Source organism: Trachemys scripta, chromosome 3 (assembly GCF_013100865.1).
Source record: "Trachemys scripta elegans isolate TJP31775 chromosome 3, CAS_Tse_1.0, whole genome shotgun sequence".
Lineage (NCBI taxonomy): Eukaryota > Metazoa > Chordata > Testudines > Emydidae > Trachemys > Trachemys scripta.
The window spans coordinates 40,220,589-40,248,484 of record NC_048300.1 but is presented as its reverse complement, the minus strand read 5'-3'; the positions used below and the strand labels follow the sequence as shown (position 1 = coordinate 40,248,484).

General features: G+C 45.3%; 1 protein-coding gene and 1 pseudogene across 7 annotated transcripts in view; one reads left to right on the top strand and one right to left on the bottom strand.

The window, feature by feature from the left end:
- TRERF1 (transcriptional regulating factor 1) overlaps positions 1–9,957 on the bottom strand; it is a 140,273-nt gene extending 130,316 nt beyond the window's left edge. For 4 of the 7 annotated variants that reach the window (XM_034764495.1, XM_034764501.1, XM_034764500.1 and 1 more), the window contains exons 1-2: positions 9,834–9,957; positions 9,099–9,307 (exon numbers count right to left, since the gene is read on the bottom strand). The gene's annotated coding sequence lies outside the window, so the exon portion shown is untranslated. Of the gene's footprint in view, positions 1–8,754; positions 8,908–9,098; positions 9,331–9,833 lie in introns of those variants that run through there. The other 3 variants (XM_034764498.1, XM_034764497.1, XM_034764499.1) reach the window with 3 other exon arrangements.
- A 9,109-nt stretch (positions 9,958–19,066) lies between these two features.
- LOC117875662 lies at positions 19,067–19,259 on the top strand (annotated as a pseudogene).
- The last annotated feature ends 8,637 nt before the right edge of the window (positions 19,260–27,896 follow it).

Here is a 27,896-nt window from a genome sequence, read left to right as displayed (position 1 = left end):
AGAGGACAGCCCTTCGTACAGCTACATAATAGCCCCAGGTTTGGTAGTGATCCTGGGAGTCTTGTTTTTGATCCTGGAATTCTTTTTTAAAGTTCTACTGTGGTCTAGGAGCCGTCACAAAGGTGAGACTTTCAGTCTTCAGAGAAGGAAAACAACATGAAATGCTCTCTCACATATTACAAATGGCAAGTTCTGCCTCCATCTCAAGGAAGACTGCCTGTCTGCAAGGTAAGTACAGCTCCTAAAAACTGGGATGACACGACACAAGAAAAAAGGCAAACTAAAATGATATGACTGGCAAGAGATTTAAGGATCTCATAATACAGCCAAAGTAATGGCCTTGTGGACATGAGGGCTCCATCAGCCTACCTGGGAGGTAAAGAAAAATCCATATTTGGCTGGCTGGGACCTTCTTAGTTTTATAGTTTGGGGGCAGAAGTAAAACTATTACTTCATATAAAAAATAAGTCAGGTTTAATTTCTTATTCAATAAATAGATATCATTACTAAAAAGAGACAAATTAATCTTCGTCTGAAAGAATGAATAACTATGCAGGTTTAATCTATTAAAGATTGTGTCTACACTAGAAAAACCAAGAATTGTAATTTTCCACCAGTGGAGACCCACTGATGGTACAAATGGGCGGGACATGATGGCAGTAAAAAATATCCTACTGCTGTCCTCACTACATTTTGCACCATTGCTACCACTGGTGATGCTGCAACCCTTCTGAGTTATGGGTCCCAGATTTGCCAATGAATATGCAGGGTCATTTACAATGTATGTAGTCTTTCTTCATATACTGCTAACTAGTCTGAGGACAGTGAATAATCTGTGACCAAACTGAATATTAATTGATTGTAACTTTTATGCCTTAAAACAGTTGTCTTCACTTCTACATTTTCAGAAATTAATACAGTATCTCCCAATTTGGGTTTTTTATTTTTCACATACAATACAATAACCAAGCATTTGAAGTCACTTAAACGGGATATATGACGACATTGAATACTACACATTGTCTCATATGCAAACTGATGACCATTTTAATTCTGTATGAATAGCAGAAGGTTACTCAACTTCAAGTGAAGCTTTTCAAATAAATATATTTATTTCACAATTTCTATGGATACAGTACATAGTTAAAGACATGACCCTGCAAAAAAGTAAGCATGGACTTAATTATACACACATGAATATTCCCACTGCAGAATCACTGTGTTAGATGTTTACCTTATTCACCTATCCAACATTACACATCCGGGGAGACAGCCATTACTCTGTTCAGACAGAAGAGAACTTCTGCTTAAGCCTAGTCTACGCTTAAAAGTTTCTGTACTGGCAGATCTTTACCTGCAAAAGCTTCCTAGTGTACATGCAGCTTATACTAGCAAGAAAGTCCTTTTTGCCAGTTCAGCTTATCCCAGTTTGGTGAGTGAAATAAACCATACATGCAAAGGCACTTTTATGCTGGTATAACTGCTTCTACATTAGGGCTTTTGCTGGTACAGAAACGACACCCAAAAAACAAAAAGAAAAAACATTTCCCTAACTGACACTGCTATACCAGCAAAAGTTTCTATTGTACCTTTGGACTTAGATAGATTTCCGCATCCACATTTTACCACATCAACCCCGAGACTGTTTATATAAAAAGAGAATGCTAACATTTCCACACACACACAGGGGGAGAGTGGGGAAAAAGCAAACTCCCCACATCAATTAGAAGAAGGGGGGAAATGAAGGGATGCAGCACGTTTTCTTTTTTTGGTCAGAAAAGTGTTATGCAACTTTTTTTTCTGTAGATATAAAATTTAAGAAGAAAATCCTGGATGTGTTTAAACATAACAAAAATTTAAAGTATCTCTATAGTTATCTCATTGCTTTAGAGGGCAGGAAAGCAAGGTCATTTTCACATGACTATCATGGAAACCTCTACAGTATTCTTTTGATTTACAGAGAAATTAATATGGTGTAAGCTCTGTAACCCCAAACATACACACGACCTTAAAAATTGGGATGTCTAATCAGGAGCAATGTAAATACAGAATCCCTAAGGATATCCTATTATTCTTTCTACACTTAGTCATTACCACTCTCAAAGACCCAGTTGTCAATATGACCATCCCTCACTGCTTAGGGTAAGCTGCTGCTAGACTTGTACTTGCCTACCAAATTAATATATTCCCAACACTATATTTCAACAGTTTTATCATAGGGCCCAAAAAAATATCCTGCTATCAGCCACAACTTTCCCTCCACCCATTAGCGTGCATAAGGTATCTTAAAAAAAAAAAAAAAAAAAAATCCAGATATCACGAAACAGCAATGCTGTTTCAGTATAGAGACAATGGAGTCAAAGTATTGCAATTTTTTTCCATGCAGCATTTCAAGGACACATCACAACTCAGCCTCTTTCAGAAATCTTAGAATGAGCAGCTGACAAGGGGGGAAAAGATTGACTGTTTTCTATTTAGTCTAAAATGTTAAACACTAGAAAATGTGAGATATTAACAAATGTCTCTTATTTTCGGGAAGGGAAAATTTAATATTTGTTTGTGCCCATATGGCTGAGAAAATGACCTACCCACAGGCAGGCTATGCCAGTGAAGAGTACTGAAGAACCCAGTGCTCCAGATAAAAATTTGACAAATTTTCCAACAGTGATGTGGGGAAAAAAATACCTTTTCATACAAGTCTACATAATAGCAGTATCTTGGGTCTTTCTGTAACACAGAACTAGACAACTATGCAAACTTAGGTGGGCTGTTTGCGTGATCTGTATCACACTTCATTACAAAGTAAGCTAAAACCACAAAACTAATTTCACTTTGAACCTCAAAATGCACTTATAAAAATACTACAGAAATCATCCAGAATGCTGCAGTATCTCTATTGTAAGATGGAGTGTTTTGGACTACTGTTGTAGAATACTGCAGGATACAGTACTGACAACCCCATGCATTCAAAAATCATGGGCCAGGCCCCAAAAAAACATGACTGGCTTAAAAAAAAAAAAAGTCACAAGATTTAAAAAAAAAATAATAATTGTGAACTCTCTTCATTTGCCTTCTTAGTTTTGAGCCTTTAGGACAGTCTCAGGTCACATTTTTCAGCTTGTCTCTGCAACCATGAGGTCTACAATATTTTTTTTCTTTTTAAATAATGAAAGCCGAGATCATATATTCACAGCACTGCAGGAGCTCGAACTTTAACAGATTCACAAAATATCATGAGACTCACAACAAACTCGTGAGAGTTGGCAAAATTAAGTATACATATTTGGGCTTGGAAATATTAGATTTTTTTAATTGAAGAATGTAGATAAATACTGATTTCACCATACAAACAAAGACTGAGGAAAAATATTTCCATTGATAATAATCAAAATTTACAGATATGCAAAGTAAGAAAAATGGTGCTTGAGAATTTATTGCACTTGATTTAAGATGATTTACTATGTATATTTTGACATGATGTTGCCAATTCGTGTTTTAATAGTTATAAAGCTTTAGCTTTTTTAATCTCAACATTGAATGTCATTAAATAATTATTCTCTGATGTCCCCATTGTCTGAACCCCCCCATAATTTCCCACAACTGTGAAAATTTAAATACATAATAGAAAAAAGTGCTTAAAAATAAACCTTTTTTATATAATTTTGGTGGATAATATTAATAATTCTACCAAGCCTATTTTAAGGGCAGAATATAATACAGTACTTTTGGGGGACAAATTCTGCCCTGGCCTGGAGGGTCACTGGAGTTCCTGGACACAGCTAATCGGGGCAGTGTAAATAAAGAGTACTGCACTGGAAATAGAGTTCACTATTATTCTTTCTATACTACCTACTACCACTTTCAATGACCCAGTGTCAATATGACCATTACTCACTCCTTCAGAGCAAGTTGCTGGACATGAATATTAAACTTGTACTTGCCTTAGTAGAGTTTAGGGATCCAGACCTATGCAGATTCATTGACCAATTGGATCCCCCATTCCATTCTCTTGCCAGGGCCAGACTCAACTGCCTAGATCTATACATTCTATGAATGGGCAAGCTGTTCCCCTCACCTGCCTAAGAGCTAGGGGCAAACATGCTCCCAACAACGTAGAATGGGACTGTAGAATATTGTACATAAGTGCTACACACTCCTATGTGCCACTGAAGAGCAACCACATTGGATCTCTTCAGTTATTTTCTCCCAGAAAAAGGAGAAGGAAAAGTAAGGTTTTTTTTTTTTTTTAAACTATCCTATTCAGCCATACCCTCTAAAGGAAGAGCAGCCCTTCTTAAAATATATTTGAATGTGCTATGTTCTGTTTCTCTTAGAAGGCAGAATTTCCCCCATTACCCTGAAATTGATTAAAAGAATATTAATACATTTCTCAATGATTTACAAACAAGTTTTATAGCACTGTATGTGGCTAAATACCTGCAATTTGCTTCCTTGGATATTTAGTTTAAACTGAAGACCCCCATCCGGCAAACACTCCAGCATCTGTGCAACTTTAGTGGGACTATTCATTTAATTAAAGTCAACGGTACTACTCACATGAATAAAGTTATTCAAGTGGTTAAACATTTGTAGGATGGAAGTCACAAAGAGAGAATTAGTACATGTGCAAAGATTGTATTTCTAACTGTATCTAACAGACAGTGTCAAACAATATTTTAGAGTTTTAAACATGAAATTTTGATTAAGCTTTGTCATTGGTGCCAATACTGTCCCAGGAGGGTTTTTTTTGGGGTGGGGGTGGGGGGAGGAGGAGGGGAGGCAGAAATGAAAACTACTCTTTCATAACTATCACACCTTCATTTTTTTAAATTCATGTTTTCAATGGAGCTAATAACACATCTTTTATACAGTAAGGCAGTGTCTTTTAAATGGCATTGCCATGTCACACAGACATCTTCATATACCAGTGCCAGTACAGACCTGAGAACAGTGTTTTGCTTCGCTACTGTACTGCTGAACTATCAAAAGAGAGCACAAATATTCTTCTCAAATGTTTTGCCAAAATAACTTAAGTTTTTAAATTTTTCATTCCCTGGCAGATTTAAAACCAAATTTTAAACTATTCACAACAGAGTAAGCCTTATACTGCGCTAATACGATAGTTTTAAAATAAGGTATTTTGGGTTTAAACTCAGAACTAAATCATTCCATCAAAATACAAGCAGAAAGTGGGAGAAATCTGACTGGATATTGACAAAACCAAGCCAGTACATAAGGAAGGGCCGAGAACATGAGCTCAAGGATCTGACAAGGGACCTCCATGAAAACTGTGCGGGTTCAAAGCTCCCAACCTTTAAGGAGCATGGGTAGGTGAAAAAAAAGAGGGTGGAGCTTATATTGAACTGCTGTCCCTAGCCTAAATGCAGCTAGTCAAACAGCAAAATATGTTGCAAAAATAGGGAGTTTATCATCATCAAGTTTTAGAAAAATGTTGATGTTCTCTCATTAATAAAAATGTCTCAATACTGCATTACTCCATGAAGTACACAGGACATATAAGAGCACCATCCTTACATTTTTCTCCTATTCTCCACCTGTTATGGAGGGAATTACATTAAACAATCTAATAATGATAGTTACTTTCTTGGATTCCTGAAAAGACTAAACTAGCCAGAAAAATTAAACTGATGGAATTTAAGTTAAAAACCTAGGAACTACCTTCCTAGTTAAATGGATGTGCCTTCCACAAAAATAAACCTAAACTGAAACATGTACACATTTTATGTTATTGAACATTGTAATGCACTTGGAGGCATGTGACCAAGAGCAATATACAGACCTAAAACAATAAATGAATAGGAAATAAAGTCTGAGTCCATCCCAATGCAAAATGAGTCACTTAACATCAGACAAAGAATTTAGTCATGCTCTGGTTTATTTACTTGAATACCACATCATTTTCAAATGGGTCAAACAGCAGGGCAGGACATCTAGTGAACTATTCAACAGCCTGCTCCTGCACTGAAGTCAATGGCAGAATACACATTACAACAATGTGCTCAAGATTGGCCCTATCATTTCACTTAAGGCCTGATTCTGCACTGCATACTCATGTAAAAATTCCCACTGCACAGCTCATTTTTAAAAAAAACACTTTTGTCCTTAAAGCTACATTATTCACATCTTTTCTTTTATATACAGTCTGTCACTCGTCAGTTTGACTAGGTAGTCAGATGTCTGAACACTGCTCAGTTTCTTGCTGAAGTTCTCTGGCTTCATTTTGTTACATAAACATACACTGTTATTCAAGCATAGCAGAAAGGATAAAAAGAGATATTAGTTAATTACATAACTTGTGTGCATGTCTTATGTATTGACTTTTAATTCTCTCAAAATACACATACATAAAAATTATGGAAATAACAGTGTTAATTGGTAATTCACAAATGTTACCCTAAGGAAAGTTTATAATGCAACTTTTTCATGTGATAGAGGAAATCATTTAACTAAATAAAAACAAGCCTATTTGTTAAGCTGTATACTCCCTTTATTTATAACAAAGCCTTTTAAATTCACATCTTCAAAGTCCCATAACATACATAGAGTGTTTGAACCAAGTAGTACATTTGATGTTAAATGTATGCCTTAACAAACCTTATACAAAAGTGAACATACCTCAAAAGGAGTGGCCCATAGTAGCATGGCAGTCAAGGACTTGAAATGTAATAAATGCCTGAACTTTCTTTCATCTATCTAAAATACCCATAAGATTGTAATACCTAGGATGTCAGAGAAATAGCTCTGCTCCAGGCCAATTAATGTCCAATCAAGACCACAAATTAAATAAATGATACAAAAAAAATGTTCTGTGCATGAAAACTATGCATACAAATAGTTCATCCGTACACTGATACCATAAAGATAGGTTATTTAATTAAGGCACAAAACATATTTACAGGTTTTGAAAAAAGGAAAATATTTAGGCTCTGACCCCGCAAAGTTCTCCACATGAGTGGACCCCTGTGCAGGGCTCACTCCATATTCATGTCTTAAAGTAATATTTTAGTTGCCAGAGACATACAAGTTTAACCAGTTAATCACTGGTTAAACTTGTATGTCTCTGGCAACTAAAATAATCACAACATTTTCTCACAAATAGTTTCATTATTATTCACATTTTCTAATGCTCTGTTATTTCAGTCTGTAAGGATCTGCACCTATCTTAAGCAATTTGTTGGCACAGCAAAGGTGTATTAATTTATTAAACCTAAAATACAAAATTTGCAAAGTTTACATGTGAAGAGTCAAGTGTAGGTAACTGACTGATAGACATGAAAAACTAATCTATAAAGCAAGCAAAGGAGGAAGAAAGCATTATCCATTTATTAACTGGTTAAGTGATTATTAATTTTACTTGTAAAACATCTGTCTCGTATTTAGACATCTGGTGTACAGTTCAGCTCCTTACTCCACACATTTCAAGAGACCACAAAATTAAGTAGTTATGTGCTTAAACTCAGTGACAGTGACCAGTCTACTGTGCATTCCTTATCTGAGGAAAGCAATAATATAATTGTCGAAGAAAAATATCAAAAAATAAATTCTTATGCAACCATGTGATTCAGCTGCAACAGCCCGTTTAGACAATAATCTCAGATAGAAAACTTAAATTGTGATCTTGTTAGAAACAGATTCACATAATTTGAATTAAGTTAGCAAATTAATATTTCAAGTATGCGACACACAGATCACTTGAATGTTGTCAGCCACCCTGTACAGCTAATTCAAAGTACCATTTCTTCTCCAGTATTTTCAAGCTATTTACTGGCCATTAAGTAGGAACCAAGCCATTATCTTGCCCTATGAGATCACAATATAAAGTACAATTACAGCAAAATGTTTCAGAACCTGAATCCACATCCCTTTCCAACTTCCCCAAGAAGCAACCACCACCAGCCCTCATTACTTTAAATCCTAAAAACCCTTTTCAGGGGTGCACATCAAGCCCAAACCCCTTTTAAATGCAAAGCCCTCAGCATACACCCCTACTTAATGTCAAGCATTTGGCCTGAGAAGTAGGGATTTTTCAAACTCTGGGGCCTGCCTCCAGAGTCTCTGGACTTTCAGTATTGCAGCTCTGAATGTGACACTGAATAGAATATGGGAGGAACCTCTACAGGCAGGCTGCAAAAAGGCAATTCTAAGAGCCACGTTTTTCGGAATCATAAAGTACTGGAACATATTATTTTCCTGATTTTAAAAGCACACTTTTATCTTAGGCAATATTTTTTGTCACTTGCCAAGGAGAAATCGTAGGGCAGAGATTTAGGGAGTGGCCAAGATGAAAATCTCAGGTTTTTCTATTTTCCACTGTAGGCAGGTATGGCAGCATATTATCAAGTGCCAAATCCACGCATACAGTAACTTGCCACAGCACAGCATTGACACAAATGCACCCTGTGAAAAGATTCATCCCTAAGGAGTCCTGCGGTTTCTCGGTTGCAGATTAAGAACTTTATCACATACATTCCTTTAATTACATTCCCTAAGGCCTGCACATACGCGCACACCCCACCCCCACCCCAAAAAAAAGGCGCAAGCACAGGACACTGTAATAAACTGCCAGCCCGGCTGTCCTCTTCTCCCTGCTGGGATGTCTTACAACAGAGGGAAGAGGCTGCAGGGAGGGCCTCGCCTACTCAGCACTACAGAGCGAGAGTGAGCTGCAAACTTTTTCTTTATTTAGGGGTGCCCCAGCTAATGCAAAATGAAACTTGTTAAGCATTTGCCTACCTGGTGTAAATCTGCAACAAGTGCATGCAGGATCCGGGAGCACAGACCTGGCCGGACTGGGCACAATTTTTCCCTTTTTGGGGGGCGTTGATGGTGCAATTTAAATACTAATTTATTACAGAACTGCCTTTGCTCGGTCCTACTTTACTTACAGTACAGATCTCATCCTGTAAACAAATATCGCTCCGCCAGGAAACATACTCCTCCCTCCCCTTCCCCCATGCAATACACCCTCCCCTAAGCAATTGCACTGGGAGCGAAGAAGGAGTGGTAGAAATATCCACCCACCTCCCCACACACTTTGCAACCCCACGCTAGGAAAGGCTCCAAGAACCTGGACTTACCTTTTGCATGATCCCCCTTTGCGCGCCCCGTCTAGTGATCGGGGGAGAGGTTGTTGGGGGGTTTCTTTCTTGTAATCGCTGATGCAAAATCCCAGTGTCAGCAAATCGCTGTCAAATTATTTTCTTGCAAAAGAAAAAAAAAAGCAGAAGCAGAAATGGGCGGAGGCTGGTGGAGGCGAGCGGATCCCTCCGCCGAGATGGGTCGGGCCCTGGGGTTGCGAAGCAGGAAGTAACAAGGTGTCAGCAGCAGCGATCGCCCTGAACCCCCCTCCCAGGCTGCCGCGCAACCCCCCGCCCGCAGCCGCCCCGGGGCTTTCGGTGCAGGGACTGGCCAGGCCACGTGCCCGGGCTGGTCCCTTCCCGGGGAGCCGGGCTGGGCTCTGCCCAGCTACCCCCTCAGGGCTGCAAACTCAACGCAGGTGCGGGAGCCTCCGGCCAGCGGCGCCCCCCCGGGAGGGTGGGAGGCGAGTTGGCAGCTGGGCCCTAGGCTCCCCGGGGACACGGCGGTGCCGGAGGCTGCCAGGCGTGTTGCCTTTCGGGGGGCTGGACGGGGCGATGCTGGGGCTGCAGCTTGCCACGCTGCTCCCGGGCTGAACGTGAGGCGGCTCCATTGAAACAGGCGCAGCGACGCGCTCCGGGGGCGAGGGGAGGCACTGCCTTAGACCAGAGCCCTGGGGAGGGGGCGCGCGCCCCCGCGAGCCGGGGCAGGTCCGGCTTGGGTGTGGGCGCTCTCACCCTCTCCTGGGCATGGGAGGTGACGAGGCTGGGGGCTGCTAGGGCGCCCTGTGAGCTCTTGGAAGAGTTTCTCCTTCCTCACACGCCATGGCTGCACAGCGTGGGGGAGGGTCACACACAGGGAGGGAGCCGCTCTCCTGGGCTGGCTTGTATTGGTGCAGCGCTCCCCAGACCTGAGCCTCTCTCTGCCTCGTGGCTCCGCCCCCCGGCTCGGGGAGAGTTGGCTGCTGGCTGCGGGAGGGAACTTCGCTCGCTGCTGCCGGGCTCGGCCGCCGCCGCCGCCGCCGCTCCATTTTGGTGAGCGCGCCCCGCGCACAGGTGGAGGCGTCGTGCCCTCGGCAGGGGCTGCCACGCGCCGGCTTCGTCCTCGGCCCCGGGGCGGCGCCTGCATTTCGGGCTCATTGTTAAGGCTTTTTTTCAAATACAGTGGAAGCTGCACGAAATCGCTCAGCCGGCCAGCCCTCGGGCCAGCCATCGTCTGAATCACGCCTGCAAATAGCCACCACACCTTTTCCCGGGAAGCATTAAGCCCTGCTCCGCACGCACCGCATTCTCTTGGTGGGGGGAGGGGGTTGGTCACTGGGCACAGGTTTCACACTGCACTTCCCTACTGTTCGTGAAGGATTTTGCAGTGTGTCGGTAGCTTTAAAGCTGCCAGAGCCCCAGTGAACTCTCTCTCTCTAGGCTCTTGAGAGATGGCAGGTGGGTTGCTGTAGGAAAACATCTGAAAAGGGAAGAAACTGCTGATTCTGATGGTTCTAGGTCCTGCTCCCAGTGAAAAGAGTGACAGTGACAAAACTACTCCCATTGATTCGGATTGGAACAGAATCAGGTCCCCAGCGTCGGCATTTATGATTTCTGTGTTAGAAGGGTTATTTCTTATCCTCACCTCACACCATTATATAGATTCTCTGGTTGCATATACAAGAGCAATACAGGCCAAATGCCCACTTTTGCAACAACAACAACAAAAGTGGGGCATACACCCCTTCTGGAGTGCAGAGGAATGTGCAGGGGGGCCAGCGGTGATGCCAGCCCTGGGGGGGATGGAGGCATGGTTCAGCTGAGCAGCTACGACTGTGCAAGGGGTGGGCTGAAGTGTAGACTTCAATCTTTCTGCCTACATGCAGTTAACCAACGTTCAAAACTCTTAAGGTCAGAAGGGCCATTAGATCATCTAGTCTGACCTCCTGTATAACACGGGCCATAGACTTCAATCCAGTATTGAGCCTAATAACTTGTTTGACAAAAGCATATCTTCCAGAAAGGCATCCAGACTTTAAGGAATGGAGAATCCACCACATCCCTTAGAAATTTGTTGTTCCAATGGTTAATCATCCTTACTTTTAAAAATTAATGCCTTATTTCTAATTTTAATTTGTCTGGCTTTACCTTCCAGCCATTGGTTCTTGTTATGTCTTTCTCCAGTGGTGGATTTAGAGTTAGTGGGGCCCGGTCCACAGCTTCATTTTGGGGGGCCCCTCCCCCTTGGGACCCAGCCAAGAAGATTTCTTCCATCAATCTAGCATGGCCTACACAGGGACTTAGGTCAGCATAACAATGCAACTCAAGTGTGTGGACTTTTTACACCCCCCGAGTGACATAGTTAAACTGACCTAATTTTCTGTATAAACTCTACAGTGGCACCGCTGCATTGCTGCAACTGCGCCACTGTAACTCTATAGTGTAGACATTTACTACAGCGATGGGGTTCTTCCATCATGGTAGTAAATCCATCTTTCCAAGAGCCAGTAGCTAGGTCGACAGAATTCTTCTATTAACCTACCAGTGTCTACACAGGGCATGACATTTTTCACAGTCCTGACCAATGTAGTTAAGCAGACCTAACTTTCTAGCACACAGCAGCCCCTAGGTTAAAGAGCCCATTTGCACCTGATATTTTCTCCCCATTAAGGTTCTCATACTCTAATCAAATCACCCCATAATCTTCTTTTTGATAATATAAACAGAAAAATAATTGGGAAGTAATTCAGGGCCTATGGCCTGTTTGTTTCTATTGGGATGAGAAATCAGTAATATTAGGAATATTTTTAACAAAGTCCTGTTTCACGGAACACAGTAAAAATAAACAACAGCAAGCAGTTTCCTTACTCATAAATCCCCAGATGTGTCACTCAAGTGAGCTCTGTGTCAAAGAACTCCATTTCTTTCCTCTCAAGGGCCATGTCTACACTACAAAATTATGTCAACCTAACTTACGTTATTAAATTGCTTGTGTGTGTGCATACTTAGCTACTTGTGTCAGTGGTGTGCATCTTCACCAGGAGTATTTGTATTGATTGTATTGTGGGACAGCTCCTGAAAGCCAGTAAAAGTCAATGTAAGCATGACTCTACTCTGCTCGGAGAGGTGGTGTTTCTAAGGGCATGGCTACAATGGTAATTTCAAAGCGCTTGCAGCAGCGCTTTGAAGTGCGAGTGTGGTCGCGTGTGAGCACTGGGAGAGAGCTCGCTCAGCACTCCTGGTAATCCACCTCCACGAGGGGATTAGCTCCAAGCACTGGGAGCACAGCTCCCAGCGCTCGGAGTTTGTCTACACTAGCGCTTTAAAGCGCTCAGACTTGCTGCACTCAGGGTTTTCACACCCCTGAGCCAGCAAGTTAGAGCGCTATAAAATGTAAGTGTAGACAAGCCCTAAATCAGCATAGAGAGGCACTTATGTCTGCGGGAGTCAAATTTAAGTGAAGACACTTGCACAGCTAGGTTGACACAAGTCAGCTTACATCAACCTAACCATGTAGTGTAGACATGTCTACACTACGAAATTAGGTCGAATTTATATAAGCCGGTTTTATAGAAATCGGTTGTATACAGCCGATTGTGTATCCCCCCACATAAAATGCTCTAAGTGCATTAAGTCGGCGGACCGCGTCCACAGTACCGAGGCTAGCGTCGACTTCCGGAGCATTGCACTGTGGGTAGCTATCCCACAGTTCCCGCAGTCTCCGCCACCCATTGGAATTCTGGGTTGAGATCCCAATGCCTGAATGATGCAATACAGTGTCGCGGGGGGTTCTGGGTACATGTCGTCAGGCACCTCCCCCTCTGTCAGAGTAACGGCAGACAATCGATTGGCGCCTTTTTACCTGGGTTACCTGTGCAGACAATATACCACGCCAAGCATGGAGCCTGCTCAGTTCAGGTCAGCTCACCGTCACCATATGTCCTCTGAGTGCCGGCAGACGTGGTACTGCATTGCTACACAGCAGCAGCTAATTGCCTTTTGGCAGTAGAAGGTGCAGTATGACTGGTAGCCTTCATCGGCGATCTGGTTGCTGGCAGACGGGCTGGCAGACGTGGGGCTGCATTGCACACAACAGCAGCCCCTTGCCTTTTGGTAGAAGATGGTATATTACGACTGGTATCCATCGTCATCGTACTGCAGTGGCTGTCAATCATGGGCACCTGGGCAGACATGCTCAGTCCTATCGAACTGTCTTGACGATGATGGCTATCAGTCGTAGTATGCTATTTTCTGCCAAGCGCCCAGAATTTTCTGCCAAGCACCCAGAAGATGCCGAGGGCTATCAGTCATGCTGCACCGTCGTCTGCCAGCTTAAGATGTAAAAAATAGATTTGTTCTGTATTCATTTGCTTCCTCCTCCCTCCGTGAAATGAACGGCCTGCTAAACCCAGGGTTTTGAGTTCAATCTTTGGGGGGGGACATTCTGTGTGACAGTTGTTTGTGTTTCTCCCTGATGCACAGCCACCTTTGTTGATTTTAATTCCCTGTACCTGTACGCCATGTCGTCACTCGCCCCTCCCTCCCTCCCTCCCTCCCTCCGTCAGATACTAGTTTCGCGCCTTTTTTCAGACCAGACGCCATAGCACTGGGATCCTGGAGCCCGCTCAGATCACCGCGGCAATTATGAGCACTATGAACACCACGCACATTGTCCTGGAGTATATGCAGAACCAGGACATGCCAAAGCAAAACCCGGACCAGCCGAGGAGGCGATTGCAGTGCGGCGACAAGAGTGATGAGGAAATTGACATGGACATAGACCTCTCACAAGGCACAGGCCCCAGCAATGTGCAAATCATGGTGTTACTGGGGCAGGTTGATGCCGTGGAATGCCAATTCTGGGCCCGGGAAACAAGCATAGACTGGTGGGACCGCATCGTGCTGCAGGTGTGGGACGATTCCCAGTGGCTGCGAAACTTTCGCATGCGTAAGGGCACTTTCATGGAACTTTGTGACTTGCTTTCCCCTGCCCTGAAGCGCCAGAATACCAGGATGAGAGCAGCCCTCACAGTTGAGAAGCGAGTGGCGATAGCCCTGTGGAAGCTTGCAACTCCAGACAGCTACCGGTCAGTCGGGAATCAATTTGGAGTGGGCAAATTTACTGTGGGGGCTGCTGTGATCCAAGTTGCCAGGGCAATGAAAGACCTGATGATATCAAGGGTAGTGACTCTGGGAAACGTGCAGGCCATAGTGGATGGCTTTGCTGCAATGGGATTCCCAAACTGTGGTGGGGCGATAGACGGAACCCATATCTCTATCTTGGCACCGGAGCATCAAACCACCGAGTACATAAACCGAAAGGGTTACTTTTCAATGCTGCTGCAAGCCCTGGTGGATCACAAGGGATGTTTCACCAACATCAATGGGATGGCCGGGAAAGGTACATGATGCTCGTGTCTTCAGGCACTCTGATCTGTTTCGAAAGCTGGAGGAAGGGACTTTCTTCCCGGACCAGAAAATAACCATTGGGGATGTTGAAATGCCTATAGTTATCCTGGGGGACCCAGCCTACCCCTTAATGCCATGGCTCATGAAGCGTACACAGGCAGCCTGGACAGTCAGGACCTGTTCAATTACAGGCTAAGCAAGTGCCGAATGGTGGTGGAATGTGCATTTGGACGTTTAAAAGCGCGCTGGCGCAGCTTACTGACTCGCTCAGACCTCAGCTAAAAGAATATCCCCATTGTTATTGCTGCTTGCTGTGCACTCCACAATATCTGTGAGAGTAAGGGGAAGACATTTATGGCGGGGTGGGAGGTTGAGGCACATCGCCTGGCCGCTGATTACGCGCAGCCAGACACCAGGGCGGTTAGAAGAGCACAGCAGGGCGCGGTGCGCATCAGAGAAGCTTTGAAAACGAGTTTTGTGACTGGCCAGGCTACAGTGTGAAAATTCTGTTTGTTTCTCCTTGATGAATCCTCCGCCCCACCCCCCCACCTGGTTCATTCTACTTCCCTGTAAACCAACCATCCCACCCTCCCCTCCCCCTTCGAGCACCGCTTGCAGAGGCAATAAAGTCATTGTTACTTGACATTCATGCATTCTTTATTAATTCATCACACAACTAGGGGGATAATTGCCAAGGTAGCGCGGGATGGGTAGGGGAGGAGGGAAGGAAAAGGACACACTGCAGTTTAAAACTTTAACTCTTATTGAAGGCCAGCCTTCTGATGCTCGGGCAATCATCTGGGGTGGAGTGACTGGGTGGCTGGAGACCCCCCCGCCGTGTTCTTGGGCGTCTGGGTGAGGAGGCTATGGAACTTGGGGAGGAGGGCTGTTGGTTACACAGGGGCTGTAGCGGCGGTCTCTGCTCCTGCTGCCTCTCCTGCAGCTCAACCATACGCAGGAGCATATCAGTTTGATGCTCCAGCAGCCGGAGCATCGACTCTTGCCTTCTGTCTGCAAGCTGACGCCACCTATCATTTTCAGCCCGCCACTTGCTCTGTTCATCCCGCGATTCAGCCCGCCACCTCTCCTCTCATTCATACTGTGCTTTTCTGTAGTCTGACATTGACTGCCTCCACGCATTCTGCTGTGCTCTTTCAGCGTGGGAGGACATCTGGAGCTCCGTGAACATGTCATCCCGAGTCCGCCGTTTTCTCCTTCTAATCTTCACTAGCCTCTGTGAAGGAGAAACATTTGCAGCTGGTGGAGGAGAAGGGAGAGGTGGTTAAAAAAGACACGTTTTAGAGAACAATGGGTACACTCTTTCACGTTAAATTTTGCTGTTCACATTACACAGCACATGTGCTTTCATTACAAGGTTGCATTTTTCCTCTTATATTGAGGGCCTGCTGGTTTGGTGTAAGAGATCACTCACGCAGTGCCAGGCAACAGATTTCGGCTTGCAGGCAGCCATGGTAAGCCACAGTCTTTTGGCTTTTTTAACCTTCTTAACATGTGGGAATGGTTTCAAACAGTAGCACCCTCATTTCCCATACCAAGCACCCGTTGGGTTGGCCATTTAAAATGGGTTTGCAATGTAAAAGGGAGGGGCTGCGGTTCCCTGGTTAACATGCAGCACAAACCCAACTAACCCCCAGCCCCCCCACCTAATTCTCTGGGATGATCACTTTACCCCTTGCTCCCACCGCGTGGCTAACAGCGGGGAACATTTCTGTTCAGCTGAGCAGGAACGGGCACCTCTGAATGTCCCCTTAATAAAATTGCCCCATTTCAACCAGGTGACCGTGAATGATATCACTCTCCTGAGGATAACAAAGAGAGATAAGGAATGGATGTTGTCTGCATACGCTGCCATGCGCTGCCATGCTTTGTTATGCAATGATTCCAGACTACGTGCTACTGGCCTGGCGTGGTAAAGTGTCCTACCATGGCGGACGGGATAAGGCAGCCCTCCCCAGAAACCTTTTGCAAAGGCTTTGGGAGTACATCAAGGAGAGCTTTCTGGAGATGTCCCTGGAGGATTTCCGCTCCATCCCCATACACGTTAACAGACTTTTCCAGTAGCTGTACTGGCCGCGATTGCCAGGGCAAATTAATCATTAATCATTAAACACGCTTGCTTTTAAACCACGTGTAATATTTACAAAGGTACACTCACCAGAGGTCCCCTGTGTGCCCTCAGGGTCTGGGAGCACACCTTGGGTGAGTTCGGGGGTTACTGGTTCCAGGTCCAGGGTGAAAAACATATCCTGGCTGTTGGGGAAACCGGTTTCTCCGCTTCCTTGCTGCTGTGAGCTATCTACATTATTTTTATCCTCCTCTTCCTCGTACCCTGAACCCTCTTCCCTGTGTGTTTCTCCAGTGACGGAGTCATAGCACACGGTTGGGGTAGTGGTGGCTGCACCCCCTAGCATGGCATGCAGCTCCGCGTAGAAGCGGCATGTTTGCGGCTCTGCCCTGGACCTTCCGTTTGCCTCTCTGGCTTTGTGGTAGGCTTGCCGTAGCTCCTTAATTTTCACGCGGCACTGCTGTGCGTCCCTGTTATGGCCTCTGTCCTTCATGGCCTTGGAGACCTTTTCTAATATTTTGCCATTTCATTTACTGCTACGGAGTTCAGCTAGCACTGATTCATCTCCCCATATGGCGAGTAGATCCCGTACCTCCCGTTCGGTCCATGCTGGAGCTCTTTTGCGATCCTGGGACTCCATCACGGTTACCTGTGCTGATGAGCTCTGCGTGGTCACCTGTGCTCTCCACACTGGGCAAACAGGAAATGAAATTCAAAAGTTCGCGGGGCTTTTCCTGTCTACCTGGTCAGTGCATCTGAGTTGAGAGTGCTGTCCAGAGCGGTCACAATGAAGCACTGTGGGATAGCTCCCGGAGGCCAATAATGTCGAATTCCGTCCACACTACCCCAATTCCGACCCGCTAAGGCCGATTTTATCGCTAATCCCCTCGTCGGAGGTGGAGTAAAGAAACCGGTTTAAAGGGCCCCTTAAGTCGAAAGAAAGGGCTTCGTCATGTGAACGTGTCCAGGATTAATTCGATTTAATGCTGCTAAAGTCGACCTAAACTCGTAGTGTATACCAGGCCTCAGAACTTGTCTTCTGGGTTTGTTGCTCCAGCATGCAGGTTCAAATCCAATATCCTAGCCCCTGCCTTTGCAATCAGGGAAACGCTCTCAGTCCATAGGGCTTGGGTCTGACTTGTCACCTGCCTTGGGTGGTTCCTCCAGTTTTTGTAGCTGTCTCTACTACATAAAGGAGATTAATTGCTCATTTCAGTTAGTATTCTCACCACCACTTAGGTCTACGACTGTCTTTGAATCAAAGACTCTCTTGATGGCAGCCATTAACACCTTTTTGGCATAGCCTGACCTTACACTTTTTTATGTCTCAAGTCACTAAACTATAACATGGGTACAATAATACTTAACAAGGATGTAAAACTACTTAAAGTTTGTAAAGTACTTTAACATTTTCTGGTGAATGATGCTAGGCATATGCAAATTAGTAGTACTAACGTGTCCGATAATCCAGATCATTATTTCTTACCCTACTTTATTAATGTTTGTAAATCTCTTTGAGATTCTTGGATTATTATGCACTCTAGTTCAAATTGTTCAAGGTACGTTGTCTTAATCACTCTTATGCCTCATTTTTTCTACAGTTACAAGAAGCAATACCTAAGATTACTGAAACTGAAAGATTAGAAGAATTTTTTTCCATCTTGTTTCCTTTGTGCATCTGACAGCACTTGCAGTATAGTCAGGTTCCTTTTCTCCTGCAACCTCACATGTGTCCTGATCCTGTCAAGAACTCTGGGTGGTGTGGGAAGACCCAGGCATAATGGGGCAGTCAGTGTAAAGGACCTATTGACATGGAACTCCTTGCAGTATTAGCTGTCTGTTTCCTCTTTGTGGGGGCCTTTCACACACACTAGAGGAAAGGAAACTTTTTTTTTTAAAGTGGAATGTTTAGTTGTAAAAATTATAAACTTCCTAAGGTGGAGTACAGGACCAGGACATTTGAAACTACTTAAGTCTTTTTTCCCCCCAATGACTGTATTTCAAATTAGACGCAATGGCTGAGATATTATCTTTTGTTGGACCTGTTGGTGAGAGAGACAGAGCTTTTGAGCTTAGACATTGCTTTTCACAGACCTGAAGAAGAGTTCTGTGTAAACTTGAAAGCTTATCTCTCTGACCAACACCTTGGCCTTGGCTACACTCGCGAGTGTAGTCGCGCCACCAGCGCTGCAAGAGCTCTCTCGCAGTGCTGCAAGTACTCTACTTCTCTGAGGGGAATAGCTTGCAGCGCTGCGAGTGAGCGTGCAGCGCCGCAGGCGCTGATTACACTGGTGCTTTACAGCGCTGCACTCGCTGCACTCGGGGTTGTTTTTTCACACCCCTGAGCGCAGCAAGTGCAGCGCTGTGAATTGCCAGTGTAGCCAAGGCCCTTGTCTCTCTAATATTTTGGGACAGACACAACTACAACAACACTGTCTACAAGAATAAATTTCAAATTGAAAATTAATAAATAATACCTATCTCTTACATAGTACTCGCTTCTCAGCTCTCTGTGAGCTGAGAGGTGAAAACATTATCTACTATCTGTTCTTATCAGTTTAATATTTGATATGTCCTTAATTTGAGGACTGTATATTAAATTGATTTTTGAAACGGGGATGGAATAGGAGCTTGCTCTGTCCACCCTATGTATTGACCTGGCATCCGACGAAGTGGGTATTCACCCACGAAAGCTCATGCTCCAATACGTCTGTTAGTCTATAAGATGCCACAGGACTCTTTGTTGCTTTTACAGATCCAGACTAACACGGCTACCCCTCTGATACATAGTACTTTTTATCAGTAGATCTCAAAGTGCCTTACAAAGGACATCAGTATCATTATCTCCAAGTTACAGATAGGGAAACTGAGTAACAAATAACTAAGATATTTAGGGACCTAATTCTAAATGTCTAAATGAGGATCTGAGCCTTTGCCTCTTTGTCACTCAATTTTCCTATCTGTAAAATGGGGATAATGATACTTGGAGAACCTGGCCAAAATGACTTGTCCAACATCTCAAAACCACCCAGTCTTTAAAGGTAAGCCCAAAAGTCACTTACCTTTAAGCCACTTGGAAACCTGAAGTCCCTCCACCCACCTGGTGCTAGTTTCTGGGAAGACTCTGGACTTTGTTTTAGGAGTTGCCCCTTAAGTGTTTCTTACAACTATCTTGAGAGAAGGGTGTGTTCACACATCAGTCTGAATGAGATTTTAACTCAACCCATAGGAAGGTTTCACCCAGGTCATAACAATTATAGGGAAAAGGAGAAGCACCATTTAAATGGTTTTCATCTCTCTCTCTCTCTCTCTCTCTCTCTCTCTCTCACCCAAATGGCACAATGATTTGTTGGATAATAGAGTTTGAGTACAAGACCCGATGTCAGGAATGATGTCTAGAACTACTTTATTTACTATATATACACATTACCAATTCATATTTTACAGGAAAAGATCACCACAAAGTATCATGCTGACATCCACGATCAGGCTACTGGCACTAATTAGACCTTATTATCATCAGGAGGTAAGACCTACCCTTAGTGCAGAACACTTGCACATTCCACAGTACTGATTGTGACACTGACCACACCTTGACTATTAGCAAAGTGAAAATATATTCTACTATGAACTTGCTTATTATTGGATGCCCCTCCTGGATGGAAAGATTTGGGTCGTCTAGCTGGTAGAGGGCACATCCATCCAAAGGACACTAGGGATTAGGAACAGGAAGTGAGACAAAGGATTAGTGTGCATGTTTGTGTGCATGCATGCAAGCAAGCAGCTGCCTGGGAAATAGCCTTGTGATAGGGGAGACTAAGTAGCAGAGTCTAATAGGCAGCAGTTGTAGGTATAGCCAGATAAGCATGACCAGGATGATTGGCCTTGGAGTTCCCAGGGAAGGGACTGAGAGCTGAGTTGGAGTAGGGCTGAAAAGGAGAAAGCAGAATGATAGAAGCAGTTCTGTGGTTTCCAAGGGACCGTATAATATGCCGAATACCAGGTTTATAATGGCGCCAGTAGTGGCATGGCACCGGGCCCAAGCTCTGAAGGGGCCCTGGCCCGGCCCTGCCTGCTCTACTTGGGCTGCACATCAAGGCCCTGCCAGCTCTTCTCCACCCCAGCCCCTGCCCACCACTTGCTCCTGTTGGGTCACAGGCCGGCCGAGGGCTCCTCTCTGCCCCCTGGCCCTGCTCACTGGCTCCTCTCCGCCTCCTGACCACAGCTGGGGCTGAGAGATCTGGAACCTGGTGCCGCCTGCCTGGGGCTGCTGACCTCCCCCCACAGCTCCATGCCACTGGGGACTGACCCCTTCTCCCCTTCCTGAGCTCTGCATGCCATGGCCAGGATCTGGAGTTGACCCTTCCTACCCTCCCCAGCTCCACATGCCATGGCCAAGGCTGACCCCACCCCCGAGCTCTGCACACCACTGCCAGGACTGGGGCTGACCCCTCCCCCACTCCAGCTCCCCAAGCCATTGCCAGGAGCTGGGGCTGATGTCCCCCCCCCACACCCCCGAGCTCCCCACACCAGTGCCAGGGGCTGATGCCCCCCCACTCCCTAGCTCCCCGTACCATTGCCAAGGGCTAGCCCCCAAACCCGCCAGCTTCATGCAACCCGAGGCTGGGCCTGACCCCCCCCAAGCCCCACTACCTGACACCTTGCATCGCCAACCCCCCACACACGTTCCTCCACGCCCCGCTAGGGGGGCACACCTGACATTTTTGGTAAACTGGGCATTTGTTCATTTGCTCTTGCCAACTGATTACTTGGCAAGAGCAAACAGGACAAATGCCTGTTTTTGTCAAAAGAAAGTTAGGATGGCCAGGACAGAGCTTAAAAAGGGGATGTTTGGTCACCCCACTTCCAGGCAAGTGAGTCCTGAGGGAGCCCAGCTGGAGCGAGGGCAGACCCTGGCCTGCCTGATTGTGCCACTCCTGAGAGGCCAGAGCGATTCCCTGCCCTAGCACTGGACCGGCCCTGGCCACGCTGCCAGCGCAGCCTGGCAGACGCAGTCACCTCCCAGCAGGGCTGGTGAGTGTGGCCGGGGCGCATGGTGTGAGGGAGTGGGTGTCTGTGTGAGGCGCTGTGGCTGCTGGGCAGTGGGGGAGGTTTGTGTGTTTTGGGTGCTAGGCAGTGGGAGGTCTGAGTGGAGTGCTGTGTAGTTGTGGTGGTGGAGCTGTGGGGAAGTGCATTGGGCACTAGTGGTGGGGCTATGGGGGGGATGCTGGATGGGGCAGTGGTGTGCAGGGCGCTGTGCATTTCTGGTGGAGGGGCTGTGGGGGGGGCTGCAGGGCATAGCAGTTCTGGGGGATGCTGGGCATAGGGAATTGGAGGCTGTGTGGCACGGCATGGGCCCAACCCCGAGGGGAAGGGGCACGCTGGCAGCACAGGGCTGGGTGGGCCAGTGTGCGTCTGGTAACTGCCGGTTTATATGTAGTGCCCTTGCACTGGGCTGCGTGGGGCCACTCAAGACATGCCATGCCCAATTGCCCCTGGCCAGCCCCTCACTCCAGGGACCAACCTCCCCAGGCCGTGCTCCATTGACCCCGTGGGGGCCCACTAATATGTTTGGTGCCAGACCCACAAAAGGTTAATCCAGCCCTGCATATGCCATCTTGGGAATAGGACCATAATGCACATCACCCCATATGCCAGAAGCTGTGGGGAGGGAGGTGTAGAAGCTAGTTGGCTCTATATAGCTGGGGAAATCCCCAGCATGGAGATTGTGGGTTGTTTTCACTTCCTTAACCCCTAAGTATTAATTGTGGCCTTTTTTTTTCACCTTTGTGAAATATGCTCAGCCCTAAGACTGAACACGACAGGTCTGTAGGTTTGTTCCATTATATATCCTATCTCTGCTGTTGAAATATTGCATTGTTAGAGGCCATTTCCATTGAAATATTTGCCAAAACTCCCCTTAAGTACAGTGGTTCTGTTCAGAATCACCATCTACACAGAGGTATATTTCAGTGATGATCCCACGTTTTCCCTTTCTTCACTGCTAGGCAATCCAAAGACATTGGACTGTTCCACACTTGAAAATACAAGTGTCTTTACTTTACTCTCTCTGACCTTGCTACTTGGTAGGTTGGAAACTTTTTCTGTTTGGTTTTTTGTAAGACTGTTTCACAGTCTGAGTAATGTGGGTCACTAGGCTTCCCGTTCCCACTTCAGTAATGTTTATTGTATTCAAATGTATGTGTGTCTAGTTCGGTGTTCACATTTGCAGCTCCTGCATGCATTCTATCCACTTCTTCACTGCATTTGCAAGTGCTGTCTGCTCTCTCTTCTCAGCTCACCTCCTTTTACCAATGGTACGTCCACTCTGCTCAAGTGCTCTTACTGAAGCACTACAAGATGGCATCTTTCACTTGTCAGGAAACAGGATATTTAGGGTCAAATGAATAATCTTGACATTTGTTTCCCTTTTGCCTTAGATATTTTACAATAGTTTTATGAATCTCAGATATTATACATTTATTGGACTTTGTGAATGTCTTAAATATTCTTTACCTGCTATGTGTAATGGCCCCCAAAGAGGTGTCTGGCTATTAGAGATCCTGACACCCTCACCCCCCCCCCCCCCGGGTCTGGTTCTAATGATCCAAACAATGAGGTTCCACCATTTCCCTTGGTAGACTTTTGCACGGTGCACGGTAATAGACCCCCTCCACGTTAGGGATGTTTTTACTAATATGCATCCTACATTTCCTTTGCTTCATTTCTTCCCAGTCTAATTATATTCTCTTGGACCACCTTAAAACTTCTATTCTGTCTCTAGATAAGAATATGCAGTACCATAGCACACATCTTTGTCAAGCTGATCATAAATATCCTGATTTTGTAAAAACAAACAAACACATGAATCAGAATCTCAGAGTTTGAACCCAGCTCTGGAGGCTACAGAATGCTCCAGTCACCTCTTAACCTGACTACTGCAACATCCTCCTTTCTAGTTTCCCCTCTCTATTCCCATCCAAGTGCTGCCACTAGAACAATTTTATTTTTTCACCATTTCAGACATGTCTCCTTCATTCTTGAATCTGTACATCTGCTTCAGTTCATTTTCCTCATTTAGTCTCTCTCTTTACCTGTAAGGTCCTCTGGCTGCATCTATACTCATAAACCATTTCCTGCATTACACCCAAGCCTCACAGTTAGCCCCTGTGTCTCCTTCTACTGCCTCAGACCTTTTCAGTAAAAACAGGTCAGGCTGCCTAAAAGTAGGTCTATGCTGTGTTTCTAACCATTTTTTTAAATAAGCTTAGCTGAAAACCAGTTAGCCAATTTTCCCAATGTAGATAGGCCCGTAGAATGAAATATCTAGGCACAACAAGGTCCATTAAGTAGCCCAGAGCTGTGTTATCAGGAGAGAGGGAGGGGGGATGACTTTTGTGGGTTTGTCAAACCTTTATTTGTTCATGTTTGTTTTGTATTTAATAGGCTTACATCTGTGTCTTTGCTCTTTAGAGCACTGTATTATACACTGAAATGGATGGTTCCTTTCAGCAATTAAACAAAGCCAATAACCTGAAAGGAACCATAGCTCAAAAGCACAATCTTGACCTCTGATTGACCTTGATATTTACAAGGAAAAAGAACTTTTCTTTTAACAGACAAAACAAGTCAGTGAGCCAGGAAGAACTAGAAGAAAATGGTTGTGTTGCTTTTTAATTACTTTGTTTAAACCAACATAGTACATGGTTTACAATACTTCATTTCAATGTATTAGCGCTTGGAGGTGATTTAATGCCTGTTTATAATTCAGACAATTCTTGAAATAAACAAGTGAATGCTTGGAAAATGGATGAAGCTGGTCTGCTGGAGACATCATTAAACACATCTCTGAAAAGCAAAACATGGGCATACTATACTTAAATGCTTTTTCCTCCTACCTTTGGCTGTATTTCAAGAATTTTACCTAATGATGTATATTCAAAAGTAATGTTGCATTATAAAATTGCCTGAATGTTTAAAATTGTCTAATACTTATAACATGTAGGATATTGCTTTGGACATAGAAAGGTCAGTTCTTCAGGGTTTTTCCCTCCCACTTTTAAAAACTGTTTAGCCTTTAAAAACAAGGAGTGAAAGAGAAAGGAGAAAAGGCAAAAGAGAGGAGGTGGTACCATTACACTAGACTCCCTAACTGGAATCTAATTTAAACCTGCTACAGGCAGCTTTAATTTATGCTGACTTTTTTGTGATGATGGAGGGGAGAATTGTTTAAAATGAGGAACTTTTACACTTGTCCAAAATGTTCCTATAGTTCCAGGTAACTTATTCACTCCTCCCCGCACCTTTGGTGAGGGGTGGGGGGGTGAGAGGATTCACACTTTGCCTTATGTAGCACCCACAGATCTGGATTTAAGCATGATTTCCATTCCCTTGTGAAAAAATTTGGAGGCTGTGTTAGTAGGTAGAGATACCTTAAGTGGGTGCTACTCAGTGCAGACATTGCCCACCTTGTTTTCCACCCCTCTGTTCCCCCCGCTGCTTTTCATTGCCCCATGTGTCATCTTCCCTTCCTCAATCTCTCTACTTTCCGCTGAAGACTCTTACCCCAAATGTACTGTGTAGCACTTTCACATTTGCAGATTTCCCTCTCCCTTTCCTCCCTGGTAACCACCTCCTTCCCTTGCAGATGCTTTCCCTTTTACCCTACCTCTTCCCTCATGCTTCATCTTCCCCAAGTGTCTTTCACTCCCTCAGCCCTACCTCCCATCTGTCTGTCTATCTAAGAATTTTATACTGCCCCCGCTCCCATCACTGTAGTACCTGAGAACCTTCCATTTAAAATCAGTAGCAATAGTGAAGTCCTTAGTGGACTTCACCGAGTCTTTGGCACTTCTCTCTCTCTCTCTCTCTCTCTCTCTCTCTCTCTGGTTGGGTGGGAGGAGTTGTTTTTTTTTTTTTTCTGGGAGTCAGTAGGATTTGGGGAATAGAAGTGGAGTTTGTATTGTTGGCATCACTTGCGGCGGAAAAGCATCCTCGAAGACCAAGTTTTTTGCAATGTTTCCTAAAGATGGATAGACAGTGAGTTCATCTGATCTCTGCTGGAAGATTGTTCTGTAGCCAGAGACCCTTGACTGAGGATGCTTTGTCCCCAGCTCTCATATCCTTAATTCTGGGCTTTGTTACCAGCATTGCCCCCAGAGGAATGCAGCTGTCACAGTGATTAATAGGTCAAACTTGAGTCTGATGTAGCTGGGGCTTGATCTATTAATTGCTTTGAAAATTAGGACCAAGGCCTTAAAATGGCATTAGAAGCTGTCTTGGAGCCAGTCGAGGGACTTGAACACAGGTCTCATGTGCTCATGGTGACCCGAGCCACTGTAAAGGTGGGCAACCATATTCTGTACCAGATGGACCCTGTGCATAGTCTTGACATTCAGCTGCAGATTTACAGTAATCCAGTCTGCAGCTGACAAATGCATGGATTACTGTGGCCAGGTCACTTTTGAGAGGAAAGGACAAAGCTTCCTAGCAAACTGGAGGCGAAAGAAGGCATTTTTGGAAACTGATACTACCTAGTCATCCAACCTTAGTGATGAGTCAGACATGAGTGCAAGGAACTAGACTAGATGACCTCTCAAGGTCCCTTCCAGTCCTAGGATTCTATGACTCTGAGGCTTTGGACCACTCTGAGAAATGGAGACTGTATAATTTTGATGAGATGTGGATACAACATCTTGGCCAGCTCTTGGAAGTGCTTCCCCTTTCCAACCAGCATCACTTCAGTCTTGCCTTGGTTCAGCTTGAACCAGCTGTTCTACAACCAAGAGCTAATTTCCTGTAGGCATTCTAACATTTTAGTAGTGGTGATGGTTGCATCAGTTAAAAATGAGATATATAGTTGAGTGTCATCAGCATACCATTGGCAACTAACCCCATTGCATTTCACAGTCTCTCCCAGAGGTCTCAATAAATATTGAAGAGAAGCAGGTAAAGGCAATGTTTAGGGGGGATATGGGGGGGTCAAGTGCCCCCCAGAAGGGTTCTGTCCTTGCAAAGTCAGTGTGAAACAGGACTGGCTCCTGGCTTAGCCATTCCTTCAGGGTCTGGAAGGCCCTCTTGCAGTCCTTGGACCACTCCGTGGCCGAGAGTTCTTCATGAGGTCCGAAAGGGGGACAGCTAGGATGGTGAAATCTGGTACAAAGCATCAATAGTACCCTACTAGCCTGAGGAAACTGCCTTACCTGCTTCTTGGTCATATGGATGGGGCAGTCTCTCAGGGCTTGTACCTTGTCCATCAAGGGGCACGCCTGACCCTTTCCCACCATATACCCCAAGTATGTCTCTTCTTCCTCCCAGGATCCACCCTCCCACTCTTTCGTCGACCACCTCCGCTCCTTCCAATCAGCCTAGTCTTGGCTGACCTCAGACCGTTGGGTGCTCGAAGTAATATCCTCAGGTTACACTCTGCAGTTCGTGGCCAACCCTCCCTCCCCGTCCCACTTCAAGGACCCTTCTCACGAGCAACTCCTCGTCCAAGAGGCTGAGAACCTCCTGAGCCTGGGAGCGGTGGAGGAGGTCCCTTGAGACATGTACTCCTGCTACTTCCTGATCCCAAAAGTGAAAGGGGGCCTCAGACTCATCTTGGGCCTGCGTCATCTCAACAAATCTCTCAAGAAGATGAAGTTTCGCATGGTCTCCCTGGCCTCCATCATCCCCTCCCTGGGTCCAGAAGGGTGGTATGCCCCCTCGACTTGAAGGATGCTTATTTCCACATTTCCATTTTCCTGGGGCACAGGCACTTCCTTCATTTTACGCTGGGCCAGCGCCATTTCCAATTCACAGTATTGCCATTCAGTCTCTTGTCAGCCCCGAGAGTGTTCACGAAGTGCATAGCACCAGTGGCTGCTTACCTGAGGCACTGGGTGTTCAAATTTACTCCTACCTCGACAACTGGCTAATAAAGGGTTGGTTCTGGGATCAGGTGCGGCAGCATCTCAATCTGGTTTGTTCCACCTGTCACAACCTGGGGCTGTTAATAAATGAGAAAAAGTTGACCTTAAGTCCAGTGCAACACATAGAGTTCATTGGAGCAGTCCTCAACTCTACTCAGGCCAGAGCCTTCCTCCCTGAGGCTCAGTTCCAAGCCATCGTGGACCTCATCTTATGCATGCAAGCCCATCCTCTCACATGCCTGCGATTGTTGTGCCACATGGCAGCCTGCACTTACGTGGTCCAACACGTGTGGCTCCGTCTCAGGTCCCTGCAGGTATGCCTGGCTTTGGTCTATGTACCCAACAGACAGAGCATGGACCGCGTGGTCAGAGTCCCTGACCACGTACTGTCATCACTCATCTGGTGGCAGA